Source organism: Pipistrellus hanaki (assembly GCF_964339955.1).
Source record: "Pipistrellus hanaki genome assembly, chromosome: 1".
NCBI lineage: Eukaryota > Metazoa > Chordata > Mammalia > Chiroptera > Vespertilionidae > Pipistrellus > Pipistrellus hanaki.
The window spans coordinates 26,764,148-26,779,170 of NC_140503.1; the positions used below are offsets into that span (position 1 = coordinate 26,764,148).

The 15,023-nt window shown below is 50.1% G+C and overlaps 1 protein-coding gene across 5 annotated transcripts in view; it reads left to right on the forward strand.

The window, feature by feature from the left end:
* Positions 1-15,023, forward strand: part of TMEM229B (transmembrane protein 229B) — a 40,721-nt gene that overhangs the window by 3,633 nt on the left and 22,065 nt on the right. The window contains exon 1 of one of the 5 annotated variants that reach the window (XM_084867297.1): positions 13,276-13,295. The exons of the other annotated variants lie outside the window; for them this stretch is intronic. The gene's annotated coding sequence lies outside the window, so the exon portion shown is untranslated. Of the gene's footprint in view, positions 1-13,275; positions 13,296-15,023 lie in introns of those variants that run through there. 5 annotated transcript variants of the gene reach the window in all.

The window sequence follows — 15,023 nt, forward strand, 5'->3', positions numbered from 1 at the left end:
AGTTTTTTACAGAGAGGAAGGGATAGAGAGTTAGAAACATTGATGAGAAAGAATCATCGATCAGCTATCTCTTGCACACCCCCTACTGGGGATGTGCCCGCAACCCAGGTACATGCCCTTGACCGGAATTGAACCTGGGACCTTTCAGTCCGCAGGGGCTGATAGCATTCAGGCACCCAGGTGCTTGGTTTCAGATGGATGCTGGCCTGGGACTCTGAGCTGTGGGGAGCTCCGTGCGGGTTTTCACCCCTGCAGCTCCCATCCACGGGTAGGCCTGAGGCCGAGTAAGGGACCATCACATTTCCGGGCGGAAGGAGGCCCGCTCCCTTCCCTCCGCTCTCGTCCATCCCGCAGGTTGGACTCCCGCTCTCTTCCCCCCTGAGGCTGTCCTCTAGGCTCCTTCTAACATCAGCTCCCCCGTGTCTAATTCAGTGGGGCGGAGGTCACATCGGGCCTTGGCCCTCTGCTCCTTGGAAGGGTGGCTCCAAAAGGTGACTTCCCGTCGGCTGCTGACATTGGTGCTTCTACCTTGGCGTCGGTCACAACCCAGTGTGACAATCTGAGGAGTCACCAGGGGCATTGCCGAGCCCTGTTTCTGAACATGGGGCTCCCCATTATTCTTTCCTCTGCTGGCTCCCCTACAGGGAGTTTGATATCTGTGCGTGGTGTTGTAGAAGGGACAGCATCCTTGATGTGAGAGCACACCGTCTGCACGGACATGCCCTCAGATGGTGCTTTCCTGCTGCTCCATCCTCTAGAACAGTGTTTCCCAAACTTTTGACACATGTGTACCCCTTCTATAATTTTCGTAACGCTGAGTACCCCTCGTACTCATGAGAACGTAGAATTAGGCTCAGCTAAGCACGGTGCAGTGCATATCCCCACCAAACTCCGGTGCAACGCATACCCCCACCAAACACTTCCTGTAGCCCTGGGGATACGCGTACCACACTTTGGGAAACACTGCTCTAGAAGCACAGTGGATTAAAAAGAAAAAAAAGAAAAAAAAGGACTTGCATGGCCAAATATCAACTTGACGTAGGCAGATGCAATAGATTGGGGCCGAAATCAGAAAGTGCTCTCTCTGCTGTGCTTCCCACTCCAGAGGCCCTGCAGCCAGCGCGCACCAGCCGTTTGATTGGACGTGAATGACAAATGCCTCCTCGCTGGTTCATTCATTCATTGTTTCCGTTTTTTAAGAGACTCCCCGTCACATGAGTTTCTGGAATGTTTCATTTCTATCAGAAAGGTCACTCGGCCTGCGTTTTCGTAAGGCCTTGAGGAAGGAGGGATGGCAGCCAAAAAGGAGACGGAAGGGCCACAAAGAGAGGATTCTTTCCTGGGCCTCCGAGGGTGACTCATGCTTCAAGATCAATGTGCTTCCTGGGGCGTCATGGTTCCGTGGCTTGTGCCATCCCTGGAGGGGCAGGTTCTGGCGCGGCACGAAGCCCACCTTGCAGACAGTCGCTGCCATTCTTCGGAGCAGTGGCAGGGGCCTGTATCTAGCTCACTGCTGTCCCCTTCTTTTTCCCTGCTGTCCTTAGCCAGGCCCCATTTTAGTCCTTGGCCCCTCGGATCTCTCTCCCTCTTATTCCCCATCAGAAGTGCCTTTCCGAAGCTGGGGAAAAGGCAGCCAGGGCTTTGGTCTTACTGTCATCTACTTTCTTAAACATGGACAAGAAGTATTGTTACCACTGGGCAACACAAGCAAGTAGCAGCTCTAGACTAAAAAAAAATTTAAAAAAATGTTTTGTTGATTTTAGAGAGAGAGGAAGGGAGAAGGAGAGCAACATTGATGTGGGAGAGAAACATCGAAGCGGCTTCCCATATGAATCCCGACCAGGGATCGAACTCACAACCTGGGCACGTGTCCTGACCAGGAATTGAGCCATCAACCTTTCAGTGCATGGGACATCACTTAACCAACTGACCCACACCGGCCAGGGCAACAGCTCCAGACTTATTTACATATATATATATATATATATATATATATATATATATATATATATATGACAGGTCTCTCTTTTTAAGAAACATGTTTTTTATTGATTTCAGAAAGGAAGGGGGGGTGGGGAGAGGAGGGTGGGGGGGAGAGAGAAAGAGAGAGAAAGAGAGAGAGAGAGAGAGAGAGAGAGAGAGAGAGAGAGATGACAAGAATCATTGATTGGCTGCCTCTTACACGCCCCCTACTGGGGATTGAGACTGCAACTCAGGCATGTGCCTTGACCAGGAATTGAACCGTGACCTCCTGGTTCATAGGTCAGTGTCCAACCATGGAGCCACACTGGCCAGGCCATATTTTTGTATTTTAATTGTGTTTTTGCCTGTCATAACAGGAGATGACTTTCCTGCCTTGATTTGTAGAAGCCTTAAAGTTTTCATATAGCCTGCATGGTTTCTAGAACGTGGTGAGGGCTTATTAACCAGGTGTGGTCCTAGGATGTGGTCAGACACCCAGATTTCTAGGTCATTGGGCAATGATGTTGTTTGTGTAGGAGCAGACAGGTGGCAAAGGCTTCTGGAATGAGGACATCTGGATTCCTTCCTGTCTCACTTGTGTGACCTTGGACAACCCATTTCAGCCCTCTAAGACTTACTTCCACAAATGAAGCTTCAGCCTGTTTCAGTGCTCTTAGCAATAATAGCAGCAACAGCGGTAATTTATTAGCTACTTACTATATACCAGGCACTGGGCTAAGCACTTGATATATGTTCTTCTTCTTTCATAGCAATGAGATAGCTACTTATTTGTCCCCATTTTACAGCTAGAAAAACTGAGGCTCGCTGAGAGTTAAAATGATTGCACGTGTCACACAGCTAGCACTACTTCCACTTTTGCCTTCTCCCCAACATGCAATTCATAGAACACAATGGAATCAGGCAGAATCCCAGTTCAAATCCCAGTTTAGACACTTGCCCCTTCTTATCATTTAACTAACACTACCTCCACTTTTGCCTTCTCTCCAACATGCTGTAAAATGGGGACAAATAAGTAAGGAGGGTTTATGCGGATTAAACACAGCTAGTTAAAAGGAGTTGGCATTTCAGATTCTTGTTTGAAAAACATCCCAGTGAATGTCCGGGAAGAAGAGAGAGGTCAGTACCCTGCCTGGGGAAGCAGACCAGATGGCCTGCGAGTTACTGTAAGGAGAATAGAATGTATCTCATAAACCCCGTTTTATTTTAATGCCAAATTTTTTTCTCTTGCTTAACAGGCTCTCCGGGCAGCGTTTTTCTTTCTGTCACTAGTCATAGCAGCTTATCTTTTCAGATTCTTGACTCCAGTCCTCATCCTCCAACCTCATTTCCGGGCCTTCTTCCCCTGCCCACTGTTACCGTTCAGCTGTGGAGACCTATCGTGACTCTGGGTCCTAGGAACTCTCTGCAGAGTGCAGCCGACGATCCTGTTCTTCTGAGAAAGGATTTGTGGCCACTGGTTAGTCTCTTCAAGGGTGACCAGCTAGTTCGTTGAGATGATTCTCACCTCGTCCATCCCTGTTTGTTTCGGGCACGTTAACGTGGGGGCTCTCCTACCATTTTGAGGTCACACAGCTAGCAAGTGTCTAAACTGGGATTTGAACTGGGTTCTGTCTGATTCCGTTGTGGAAGAAGAATGAAGGTTGAGGGGGTGGCCTGGTGGCGGTGAGCTGGCCCCTTGGAGAGTCAGCATGACGGTGTATTATGCAGTATTGTGCTGGGGGTCAGGGGACTTGGGCTCCTGCCTCAGCTCAGTGACTCTGGGCATGTGATCTGAGTCCTTTAGTTTGCTTGTGAGTAAAATAATGTTGGCACAGTAATGCTGGATGATCCAGTAGAATCTGATTAATTTGGCCCTGAGTCAGGGAATAACTCAGAAGACAGAGCTAGGGAAACAGAGAGTTTGGGTTGAAGGAGAAACCCCGGAAGAGAGAAGCCAAATTGGATGTGAAGGAGCAAAGTGGGAGCTGGAGTAAGGACCTTCTTGCAGAAGGGGACTGGGCCAGGTGATTTCTCCCCTGACTGTGTGCTCGTAAACAGGGCAGCTGCGAGGGGTGTACGCTCCGTCTCCTAAACCAGTGGTCGGCAAACTCATGAGTCAACAGAGCCAAGTATCAACAGGACGACGATTGAAATTTCCTTTGAGAGCCACATTTTTTAAACATAAACTGTATAGGTGGGTACATTGTTATTCACTTAATTAGGGTATTCCTAAGCTGGCCTTTGCTAAAAACTCAAGGGGCCAAAGAGCCGCATGTGTCTCGCGAGCGGCAATTTGCTGACCACTGTCCTAAACCGTGGGGAGCAAGCACCCCTTGTATCTTATCTTAAACGTAAACTTCACCCCCCCCCCCCCCCCCCCCCCCGTACCCCGGCACGTTCCAGCCGCCCCGGTGAAGGCAGCAGGGAAGTTGTGCAATGGCGTGTTTTACATTCTGCACTTGGACTTGGCAGACTCCAGGGATCGGTTTGGCTCCAGACCCCTCCAGGACCTCAGGCTTCAGGGACATTGGCTGATGCGTCCCAGGTGACTCCGTGTCCCGAGAGCGTGCCACCTCTCTGCTGCCTTGGCTCTGGCCTAAAAGAGCGAGATGGTATCATAAACTCATTTGTGGAACCCAGGGGTCACAGCTTCTCTCTACATGCAGTGGGGCCACCTGGATTTCCCTGTGAACAAAGCCATTTGTCTAAGGACTCCTGGGCTCTGCTACCCATTGATACGCTTCTATTTTTATTCCATAATATTCATAGCTGAGGAGCAAATGAGTTCCCACTGAACCCGCCAAACTAATCTTTTCTGCCTCTGCCTGCCTTGCTTTTTTCCCCCTTAGTTCCTTTTTACCCTATACCAGTTATTTTTAATGGTGGTTCCTATGCCGGTGGGGATATGAAAGATGATTTTAGTTGGTACAGGGACACACATCCCGTTTTAATAACTGTGTTTCTAATTAGTGTAAAGAAACATGACTCATTGGGATGTGTTCATAAAGTGACTTAATTTTGCCTTCTGCTGTCCCTTTATGATTTTCCGGCAGGAGTAGTCCTTTCTCTGTCCTGGGATGAAAACTCCATGAGTCCCCATACCTTTATGGCGTTCTCAGGCAGTAGAAGGTCTTGTGGTCACTTTAAGTCCCAATTCAGCATTTCACGTGTCCAGTCCTTTGCCAATGGGCTGGGGAGGGGGACAGAAAAGGGTTCACTTGGATTAGCACTGCTTCCTGGGCCTGGAAGTATATATTTATTTTTTGTTTGATTGTGTGTTCATTTGTTGTCCATATAAAAAATATAACTGAGGTGTGTGTTTTTAAAAATACATTTTTTACTGTTGATAGTATTGCAGATATCTCCCCCACCCAGCTTTCTCCCCTCCTCCCAGCCCCCCCCTTCCCGGCCCAAGGTCTTCAACACCCCATTGCCTGTGTCCATGGGCAATGCGTATCTATATATATATAAAAACCTAAGCAGCCAGCTGACCGTCCAACCTGTAGCTATGATGTGCACTTACCACCAGGGGGCAGGCACTCAACTCAGGCAATGCTGAGCTGTGGTGACTTGGCAGCTGAGGTTCTCGGGTGATGCACCTGGAACCAGAGAAGAGGGAGCCAGATTCCCACCCAAGAACCGCCCTCCGCAATCTGGGACCCCTTGGGGAATGTTGGAGAGCCAGTTTTGGCTCTGCAGGCCAGGCTGAGGGCTCCAGGCCTCTAGTAAGTATATAATTTCTTTGGTTTAATCTCTTCTTGTCACCCTAACCCCACCTCAAGGTATATCAGTCTTCCCCCGATTCTTTCTCTTCTGGCCACATTCATAGTTTCTCAGACATCTCTCCCAACTGCGAGTTGCTGAGATCATTCACTTCCATTCGTCTTGAAAAAAGCAAGTTATCCTTTATTCTAAATCATTCTTCTTTCCTTAGCCTCTAAAATTTAGAGATTCACCTTCAGCCTCTTTCGGCTAAGGTCCTTCCGTCTGTCGGAGGGGCCCTTTTGGACAAGGGGTCTCTCTTGCAAGTGGCCCATATAAATCCAAGGAAACAAGCACGCATTTGTTGGCACAGTGAACCTGGGCATGCAGGCTGACCCCCCAGCTCAGCCATCTCCTTCGGCTCCTCCAGTAGCGGTGGCGAGGCTGTGTCTCATACCTTGGGTGTTCCAGGCGGTGGTCAGAGGCCGGTCCACCCCATCCTCCCCATCGCAGGGTCAGACATCAAATTTCTTGGTCTTGAGGAAGCCTCTCTTGTCAGCTTGGGAGCGTCAGACCCATTGTGCTTGGTCCCTTAGTGAACACTTTTGATTTGACCTCTTGTAATAGGTGTATCATCAAAGCCATGACTGTCCTGAGAAGCCCATGATTTCTTGGATATTATTGCTTAGGATAAGGCTACAGTATATACTTAACTAAAACTTTAACTTCAATAAAAAGTCTAAGGACATCTAATCTTTATTTATTTATTTAATATATTTTATTGATTTTCTACAGAGAGGAAGGAAGAGGGATAGAGAGCTTAGAAACATCAATGAGAAACATCGACCAGCTGCCTCCTGCATACCCCCTTCCAGGGATGTGCCTCATAACCGGAATCAAACCTGGGACCTTTCAGTCCACAGACCGACGCTCGATCCAATGAGCCAAACTGGTTTCGGTTCTAACCTTTAGTACTTAGAATACTAGGTACTGCTTTCAGTACAATCAACATGCTCTTGCATTCAACCCTCATAAGGGAGGCACCTGCATTGGTCTTGGTTTTACAGACCAGTAAACCGAGGCAAAGAGAAGCGAAGCAGCTTGTCCAGAGTCACAGTTGGCAGCAGAGCCTGGGTTCAGAGGGCAAGACTCTGACCTCAGCATGGACGGCTGGAAGCCACCACACTCCGGCTCCTCCCACAGGGGTGGTGGGCAGCCGTGGCCGGGCGTGGAGCGGGAGGCAGATAACTGGGAAGCGCTGCCTTGGACGTAGTCACCAGTTCTCCATTCTGGCACGTAAGCTCTCCCTGCATCGGTTTTACCTGCTTCCCCAGCTCCTTCTATGCCCTTTGCCAGAGCCTAATCCACAGGCCTGGCTAAGCTGCCTCGTACATGCCCATCCTGGATCTCATATCACTCTCCTGCCCGGACAGCCCTCGCCTGCTTTGCTGGCTCCCCAAACACAAGTTCTTTTTCAAGTCAGAGGCCATGTTCGCTTCAAAGGTACATTGGACCCAAACTGCTTCAGCTGGCATCTTTTACTCCTCTCGTAATCTCATCCCACGTGGGCAGTGATTATGCAAGACGCACGTGGAAGGAGCAGTGAAGGCCCTGGCCCGGTACCTCAGTTGTTGGAGCGTTGTCTCCATACGCCAAGGTTGCAGGTTCGGTCAGGGCACATACGAGAAGCAAACAAGAAATGCACAAATAAGTGGAAGAGCAAGTTGGTGTTTCTCTTTCTCTACCTTTCTCTCAAATCTCTATCTATCTATCTATCTATCTATCTATCTATCTATCTATCTATCATCTATCTACCTTTTAGTAGGGCATTTAGCTAATCCAGATTCTGTTCTCCTTCTGCCTGGTTTCATCATTTCTAAAATGTATGTGTGGATTAGTTCCTTTCAGTTGCCAGAATTGTATGGTTTGTGTTCCCCTTCTTGTCCCTTCTACCTTTAGGCTCTTGAGGCCCAGGACGCTGCACAGGCTTTAAGCACGGATGGTGTTTAATAACACTGGTTGCTTGGCGGGTGGGAAATGCCGCTGTGAGTCTGCTCTGGGCGGGACCAGCTTTTAGAAAGTGCTTCTTCTGGAGGGTCACTGGTGAGGGCGTTGCAGTTTTCTTGTCTCCATACGTTTAGAACAAAAGATTTGGGCTAAGCTGCTGCCTTTTTTTTTTTTTTTCTATAAGAAAACGAATATAATGCTCTTAAGAATCACACTCCTTTATAGTTTTCAAAATCCACGATGGTCTAAAACGGAAAGCTTTTCTTTAAGCTCTCGTGACGGCAAAACCCGACCTGGACTGACGTGAGGCCCCTGGCTGTCTATTCTGTGGATGTGAATATTCGTAGATGTGGCCGAAGAAATGTTCTCTCATTGGATGGAGGTGGGGGTGGGGTGGGGGGTAGCAGGGGTTTCCTGCCCACACCCTGCTATGGGACTGTGTAATCTGTGAGGTGTACTCTACATTACCTTTTTAAAACATCCCGAATTACAGCCCGAGCTCAGTGTTTGGCAAACCGCGGCTCGCGAGCCACACGCGGCTCTTTGGCCCCTTGAGTGTGGCTCTTCCACAAAATACCACGGCCTGGGCGAGTCTATTTTGAAGAAGTGACGTTAGAAGACGTTTAAGTTAAAAAAAAAAAAATTGGCTCTCAAAAGAAATTTCAATCGTTGTCCTGTTGGTATTTGGCTCTGTTGACTAATGAGTTTGCCGATCACTGCCATAAACTAAAGATTCTCAGGTTTGATTTGGGTCAAGGGCAAGTACCTTGGTTGCAGGCTCGATCCCTGATCCTGACCCTGGCCGGGACTCATGTGAAAGGCAACCAGCAAACCAGCAGAAGTGTCTCACATCGATGCTTCTCCCTCTCTGTCTCTCTCCCTTCCACTCTCTCCAAAAACCAATGGAAAAATATCTTCGGGTGAGGATTAACAACAACAACAACAAAATCCTGAATTGTAAGGGTTTTGGATAGGGTGTTGTGCCTTGTTCCTCCACAGAGGTGTGATGGGCACCAGAGGGGTGGGATCGGGCTTCGTGATGTGCGACGCTATCAGCATCACAGGACCTCGCCTGACCCTGCCTCCCTGGCCTGGCCCCGTTCCTGGCCCTGGTTCCTGTACACCTACAGCCTGCACCTCAGCTGACCAATTTGATTTTGTAAAATATAGCATTGCGATATCATATATCTTGATTACTAAGCCTTTTTTTTTCTTTTTTTTTTTTTTTGGCACATCTCACATTAAAATTCTGTGCCTGAAGCAAATGGCTCTCTTGCTTCACCCTGGCCCCGAATGACTCTGAATCCTGGAAGGCTTTTCCGCTTCCCGTTGCCTCATCCCGGAGATGAGCTGGTGTGCCCTCGGAGGGAGGTGCCCGCCGGTGTCCCTGTTTCATGGGTGCGGGCCCCCTCGGCCCCTTGGTCACGCCAGCTCCCCGGAAGGACTTGTGCACTGATTCCTGGTTGCGCTTCCTCCTGTGGGTGTGCCTTGCGAGTCCCACTGAGCCTCGTTCCTCTACGCTCTCCTGGGGCGGGAGGCAGCTACTCATTTATTTGAGAGTCTGTCTGCTTGTTCATGCCTACAGCTGCTTTGACCTGATGTTTAAAAAAAATTTTTTTTTTTAAATATACAAGTGCTCCTGGAAAAATACGAAAACAATGGGAAAATGATGGAATCTAAAGTGTTTTATTTATTTTTTGATGAGGAAAGTGAGAGGAGAGGAGAGGAGAGGGGAGGGGAGGAAAGGAGAGGAGAGGAGAGGAGAGGAGAGGAGAGGAGAGGAGAGGAGAGGGGAGGGGAGGGGAGGGGAGAAGAGGAGAGGAGAGGAGAGGGGAGGGCAGGTGGGGGAGGGGAGGAAAGGAGAGGAGAGGGGAGGGGAGGGGAGGAGGGGAGGAGGGGAGAGGAGGGGAGAGGAGAGGGAAGGGGAGGGGAGGGCAGGGGAGGGCAGGGGAGGGGAGGAGAGGGGAGGGGAGCGGAGGGGAGGAGGGGAGAGGAGGGGAGAGGAGAGGAGATGAGTGGTGAATGTAGTGGAAGAGCCCGCTCTAGACCGCCCATGTGCACTCCACGCCGGCAGGCCGCCCCTTCCTCTCTCCCCAGGCCCCCTGCCCTCCGTATGGAGATGCCACAGGAGTCAGTTAGCTGCCTGAAGGGCACATGTATTTCCCCTGTGTCCCTGTTTGGCAGTGCCAGGCACGCCCATGGAAATTGATGCCTCCTTATCCCCACCATTAAATAACCAGCCCCGCTCAGCATCTGAGCCCTGAGTATATCCGGCCTGCCTTGTTAACTATCGGAGGTCCTCTGAGATGATGTCTCTCTCCCCCTGCCTGTCCGCAGTTCCTCACGTGATCGCATTTTCCGTAAATACACCTCCGTAAGCATCCTTTTCCAGACTGTGTGCTCCTCTTCGCGTCCCTTAGGGAGATATTCCCCAGCCCGCGCCCGGCACCTAGTGCTTTGGTTTCCGGTAAGCACATCTTCGCCTCTGGACGTGGAGCCATTTCCTATGGCCCTGGCCCCTGCAGGTTGACTCGTGGTCTTTTACCCGGGGTCCTTGGGCTGGAAAAGGCTGAGGCAGAGTGTGATTTAAATGAATCACAGAAGTTTCCCGAAGGTGCCCAACGGGATAGTTTTCTTAGGCCCCATGCGTTTGCCCTATCGCCAGGAGACCCGCCCTCCAGGAGCTTCAGGCAGGTCTCTGTCCGAGACCGCTGAATCTGTTCTGTGGGGTTGGTCCCGTGAAGCCACTCAGCTTCTGCCCAGCCCTGCCTTTGCCTCACCCCACAGTTTCTCTTGCTTCTCAGGGTACATGGTGCGAAATGGTGCCCCCTTTTTATTTAGCAAATATTTGCAATGCCTCCTAGTTACCCTGACTAGGACTCTTAGATAATATGACCTACCTACTTATATAAATGTAAAAATATCAACAAAGTGCCTCCATTGTAATATAGTCAGAGGGAAATATAGGACAGGTTAGTTACACAACATCTTGTTTCTTTCTTTTTTTAAAAAAATATATTTTATTGATTTTGTACAGAGATGAAGGGAGAGAGATAGAGAGTTAGAAACATCGATGAGAGAGAGTCATCGATCAGCTGCCTCTTGCACACCCCCTACTGGGGATATGCCCGCAACCAAGGTACATGCCCTTGACCGGAATCGAACCCGGGACCCTTCGGTCCCCAAGCCGACGCTCTATCCATTGAGCCAAACCGGTCTCGGCAACATCTTGTTTCTTACTGTACACTTGCTCGAGCCGTGACTGCACGAAGCCAGAAGGAAGGCGTCAGATGCTTGACCCTGGGCACTGAGGAGGGAGCAGCCACAATCCCCACAAGACACAGGTGTGCTGTGTGGGCGGCTCAGATTCCCAGGCAGGTGCTGCTGACATCAGGGTGATTTTCCAAACGGGGGAGCCACTCGGGAAAGTTCCAAAGAACGTCTCATGCGGCACCCCCTCGATGTGTGCTCTGGTGGCCTTCCCGGACGGTTCCGTGCAGGCAGTCCTCGGGCCACGTCGGGCTCGACGTACGTCGTTTCATGGTTACGCTGCCATCACCCATTTATTTTTAATTTTTTTAATCCCCCCCCCCATTTTTTAATTAAAGTATTATATGTGCCCCATTTATTTATATGTTTTAAAAAGTTCTGTCATTTCGATGTATGTACCCATGTGCTTTATGTTTTTCATTATTTATTTACCACAAGTAAAGGCCAGGAATTATCTTTCTTTTAAGTTTTTTTTTTTTTTTTTTTTTTTTACTGTTTCACTTCATTACTGCTGTGTGTGTGCTCCGTGTGAGTGACGTAGGTGCTTGTGTAGGTGGGTTCCGACTTAGGGCGAAAATTGCCTTACATCGCGCCATGGGAACTGATCTCCAATATAACCCGAGGACTGCCTATCTGTGCGAAAACCCAGCAAAAACCCTCTGCGCTTATTTCAGAAAGGGTGTTTGGCTCTCGGTGCAGATCATTGCAAAGGGCTTTTCGCCTCTGATTTTCCCCGTGGGCCATTCTAAAGCCCCGTGGGAGTCCTCTCGTGGGCTCGTGTGCCCTGGAGGAAGTCTGGCAGTCCCCGGAGCACTCCTCCTCCCGTGGGGCTGAGAGAGGGCCCCTCTGAGAACTGCTGTCAGGAACGGGGAACCATGTGTCCCGGTCTGGGCCCCAGCGCCCCGATAACACGGCATGTCAGGGTCCCCTCTCTTCGAGGGGAGTTAATGACACGCGTGTCCTGCTGGCCTGCGGGATGGTGGCTCATGGTGCTCTCGTCCATGCCTCAGGGCGGCCAGAGCATCCACGTGCACCCACAGTCCGTGTCCCCCCACAGGCTCTCCCTCGCTGTGGTTTTTCTCAGCATTTGAGCATCCTGAGGTCTCTCTTACCTGAGAAAGGAGGGAGGGGAGGAGAGAGGGGAAGGACAGCCCTGTCATCGCTCCTTCTCCAGCAGCTTTCTGTCTCCTTTCCTTCACAAGCAAATTTCTCAAGAGCAGTGGTTCTCAACCTTTCTTTCTTTTTTATATATATTTTATTGATTTTTTTTTTTTTTTTTTTTTTTTTTTTTTTTTTTTTTTTTACAGAGAGAAAGGGAGAGGGATAGAAAGCTAGAAACATCAATGAGAGAGAAACATCAATCAGCTGCTTCCTGCACACCCCCCTCCCCCCACTGGAGATGTGCCCACAACCGAGGTACATGCCCATGACCAGAATCGAACCTGAGATCTTTCAGTCCGCAGGCTGACGCTCTATCTGGTGTTAGGCGACCCTGCTAGCAGTTCTCAACCTGTGGGTTGCTACCCACAGGTTGAGAACCACTGCTGTAGAGCCTAAGATCATTGGAAAAACACAGATATTTTCATTATCATTCATAACAGTAGCAAAACTACAGTTATGAAGTAGCAAGGAAAATAATTTTATGGTTGGGGGTCACCACAACATGAGGAACTATATTAAAGGGTCGAGGCATTAGAAAGGTTGAGAACCACTGCTCAAGAGTCTCCGGTACACACTGTCTCAGTCACCTTCCTTTGCAGTCACTGCTCTCCCCAAAATGATCCCCAGTGGCCTTGGCTGCTAAATCTCTTCATGCCCTGTCTGCCTTGCTTCTGCATTGACCACCACCCCAAACACTCCTGCCCCCTCTTCCCGGACAGGGTCCTTTCCGGGGTGTCCTCCTGCCTCCCTGCCCTTCCTCAGGTCTCTGCCAGCCCTGGATGGTGCTCTCCCTCCTTCTCCCCAGCACACCCCTCCTCTGTGCTGCTCTGTGCTGCTGGGGTCCCAGACCTGCCCAGCCTGGGACCCCGTGGACACCTCAGACTTAGAGCATCTGAAACGCAGCGGCTCATCCTGAGTCACCTCCGCGCCCTCTTCCTGTGTCCTGCTCTCCGGGGATGACACCGCCATCGCCCAAGTCAGAAGGCAGGTGTCATCGCCACTCCTCCCTCCCACCCCCTCCGACGCATCCCTCACCCAGGCCTGTCAGTCCTGCTTTCTCAGTAGCGCTCAGGACTTCACTGGTTCGAGGTGCCTGCCTGACCTGTGCTGGCATTTGGGATTGCAGCCTCTGCTCTGTGGGCTGCACGGACACCTGTAGAGGCCCTCCGCGCTGACCCGGTCAGGGTCAAAACGTAAGTAATTAAAAATACATTAGTAGCGTTCTAAGTTGTAACAGAAAATCATGGTTTTAGAAACCATGGAATGTACTTGCGCGGTGAAGCCACAAAGCCCCTTTTGGATGCTCTCTCATCTTCTCTTCTTTGAAATAGTTTTCTTCGGTGCCCCATCCTGGGTGGTGCCCTGAGCCGGTGTCTAGTGGGCTGGGCCATCCAGAGCCACTTAGCACGCCAGCCTCCTGTGGCCAGGGCTTGGGCCTTTGCATGTACCTGGAAACATGGCATAGACACTCATTACTTAACATGTGAATGAACGTGCACAGATAATGAGATGAGCTTGAAAGGACTCAAGTAAAAGGCACCGTCAGAATGTACGTTATCATTATTATTCGCTCTCTGGTGTTTGATAGAAGAGTAGAATGTCCAAGATTTTGTATGTTTCCACTGTGTTAAAATCAGCCAGCCCCGCTGTGGTGCTTCAGCTTCCAGACTCTGGCCTGCCCACCGTTGCATAGTCTGCACGTGAAAGGTGCATGCGCGCATTTCTGAATTAATAAGTCAGTGATCCCCTTCAGCCTGCTGTGAGGAGGCTCTCAGAGACTCCGGCTGTCTGTGAGCTGCCGTGACCACACCCAGCGGTGACAGACAGTGAACCGGGGGAGGGAGGCGTGCCTGTGTGTGGATTTGGGGATGGTGGTTTACTTTGGGGTTACACTGGTGATGGTGATGGTGGTGTGGGAACCGGGGCATCCGACCTAAAGGGCCTGCGTGAGGTCTCAGAAGGGAGGAGCATGGCCTAAACGCCTAGACTCAGGCCGTGTGAGTAGCATTGGCCACAGAATGGTGTGTGTGTGTGTGTGTGTGTGTGTGTGTGAGAGAGAGAGAGAGAGAGAGAATTCTTATAAAACCTAGAAAGCTTAATGAGCAGAAGTTGCCTCATTAGGAGGGGCTTGTAGACAAAAGAGGTGTTGAAACATTTCCAGGAAATATCAAGTATATGTAAGAAGAATAGACCCAAAGGGTCACCCAACCCTGGTATCATGGGGAGGGTTCCAGAAGGTTGCTGGCCCTGGGAGAGGAAGGAGTGGCCCGATGAAGAAGTACGAGGAGGAGGCCACATTGGGAGAGGAACTGTGTCCGTGAGGGACAGGTGGGCAGCGCTGGATCTTCTGTGTCCGGTGCAGACATGTGAGGACAGTGTCCTCCCTGGCTTCCCCCTCGTGTCTGCCCCACCCTCACCCCAGCCCTGCCGCTTGTTGTTATTCCCCCAAACTTTTCATTTGGAAATGGATTTCAAACTGACAGAAAAGCTGCCGGGCTAGTACAAAACACCCATATATTCTTTATCCAGATCCACTGTTTTTAATGTGTTGCCTCATTTTGCTTTATCGTTTATGGTTTTCTTTCTCTTTCTCTCTTTTGAGCCTTTCAAGAGTAAGTTGCCTGCTTCATAGCCCTTTAACTTTAAACATCTTGGTGTGGCTTTCCTAAGAAGAGGACATCGTTCTGTCTCACCTGCAGGACCTTGAACATTGCGTGATCCTTTCATCTGCTGCTTGTGTTTCGGTTTTGTCTGCTGACCCAGTCACGTCCTTTACAGCCTGCTTCCTCCCCGCACAGGATCCAGTCTAGGCGCCCGAACGGCATCCTGTTGTCATGTCTCTCGTCTCCTTTCATCTAGAAAGGTCCTCGGCCTGCCTGTGTCTTTCATGACATTGGCATTTTTTGAAGAATGTAGCCTCC